We start from the raw sequence: 2,161 nt of genomic DNA on the forward strand, positions 1-2,161 counted from the left end.
TGAATATTAATTTGTCCAACTTCATTAAAAAACTTAAGTGTAAGCATACAAGATCCAATAGCCCAATTTTTACACAATCTTACACTTCCTGAAAACCCAATCTCTAAAAGAAATCCAGGCCCCCAACACCAAGAGTGTAGCAGAAGGTAAAATTACATATCTACATACATATTTATATTTAGAGCTTCTATTAAAGCAAGTGAGATCAAACTGAGTGATATTCCTTGCATATCCAAAATTAATTAGACAAGCAAAGATCATGAGGGGGAGCATAGAGAGAGAGAAACTAAAAATAATCTTGATCATGATCATGTTGGAGCTGGGCACCGTGTGGTACAGTACAGATCTGCACACAATTAAGTAAAAACAGAGAAATTCAGATTTGTTGTTAAATAAAGCAAATGAACTTGGAATATATATTATACATAAACCCTAAAAATTCTTCCAACTCACTAAAGGATTTCTAGACTTAATAATCTAATCCCCCAAATCAATTCACAGCAATATAATTTTCATTAACGCTAAGCTCCACAAAAATCTAAAAGCGAGAGATTGTCACTTTTTCACCTAAAAGTCATTGATCTATTTATACAAATTATGAAAATAAATATTTCCTAGAATTAAATAACTTCATTAAATCATCTCAGATTAAAAAAAAAAAAGTTAAAAATGTGAGCCAACAATAAGAACATAGAACTAATTGTGAATACTTCATTCAAACATAGCTAAAAATAAATATATACACTACACACCCACCCACACAAAAATTGGTAAATTTTCAAAAGGTGCGGTTCAAAGAAATAAAATCAAATGAACTAAGAATCATCACACAACAATTGGTAAAATTTCAAAAGATGCAGGTCAAAGAAATAAAATGAACTGAACTATGAATCATCACACAAAAATTGGTAAAATTTCAAAAGATGCAGTTCAAAGAAATAAAAATCATCTCTTCATCTTAATTTGCGCGTAAAAAGACCAAGTAGCTGTGTTCACTCCAATAACGTGGACATATGAATCAATTAATACGGGGAGAGTGCGTACTATTTATAAGCAAAATAATAATAATAATAATAATGTGGTGTTTTACATTTGTATCCTCATGGACAAAATGTCTCACTAATGTACTATTTGCTTAATAAAACATCATGTACCCGTTGTTTTGATTTCTTGTATGATTTGCATAACGTGGGGTCTAAGAGCAATTGCATCAGTTGATGCATAATTATGCAAAATAAAAAATATAACTAATTTTACATAATTTAAACAAAAAAATCCACGACAATAAGTGTAAAATTATATATTTATGCATGATTACTATAAACAGTTACTGTAGATTTTCTATTTATTATTTTATATTTTTTTTATCTCTTCTCTACTAACTATCATCTGATTATCTCTCCTCTCTCATTCGATCTCTCTCTTCCTCTGCCCTCTTAATCCTTTTATCTTCTCTTAAATCTAACAATAAATCATAAAATTCTTCAAACTTGATCTAAATCAAGATCCCAAATTCATCAAACCCTCTCCTTAAAAAAAAAAAAAAATCATCAAACCCGTATAAATAATCAAACCGAAATTGCAAAAGAACAAGAAGAAAATGCAGAGAAAAGCTTACCCACCAAGAGTTTTCTCTCTTTAGCTTCTTCGTTTCAGCATTAGCAGAAGAAGAAGAAAGACGAAGACGCTGAAGAAGAAAAAATGGAGGAAAAGAAAGGAGGAGAAGGAAAAGAAAAGAAAAAAGAGGAAAGTGAAAAAGAAAATGAGGGAGAGAGAGAGAGATCAGATGTACTTTGGCGTGTGGGTTAAAGTTGGTGAGGCCATGCGTAGTTGTGAATAATAAAAAAATGTGAGGAAAATATTATTTAAATAAAAGAATGTGTAGAATAGACAATTGATGTGAGTATTTTATAAAAATAAATATATAAAATAAAAAAAAATAAATTTTAAATATAAAAAATAAAAAAAATTTATGCATAAACTGATGTAATTGTTCTGATAATTGGATATAGTGCCCGTTTGGATTGCCCGTTTCCTGGCGTCTGCGTTTTTGTCCTGCGATTTTCTCTTTTTTTTTTTTTTTTTTTTTTGGTTCAGCCCGCATTTGTTGACTTTTGCACAGTGAACAGTGCATTCGTGCACTGTTCACGGACCCACAAAT

The 2,161-nt window shown here is 30.3% G+C and overlaps 1 long non-coding RNA gene across 2 annotated transcripts; it reads right to left on the reverse strand.

Moving 5' to 3' along the window:
- Nucleotides 1-1,816, reverse strand: LOC126726535 (uncharacterized). Of its 2 annotated transcripts, none has more exons than XR_007655959.1 (2): nucleotides 1,623-1,816; nucleotides 1-346 (listed from the first exon to the last, which is right to left on the reverse strand). It is a non-coding gene; the product is annotated as an uncharacterized LOC126726535 (long non-coding RNA). The 2 variants fall into 2 exon arrangements; XR_007655958.1 differs by having other exon boundaries at nucleotides 1,619-1,816.
- Nucleotides 1,817-2,161: the final 345 nt, after the last annotated feature.

Source organism: Quercus robur, chromosome 5 (genome assembly GCF_932294415.1).
Source record: "Quercus robur chromosome 5, dhQueRobu3.1, whole genome shotgun sequence".
NCBI classification, from domain to species: Eukaryota; Viridiplantae; Streptophyta; class Magnoliopsida; order Fagales; family Fagaceae; genus Quercus; species Quercus robur.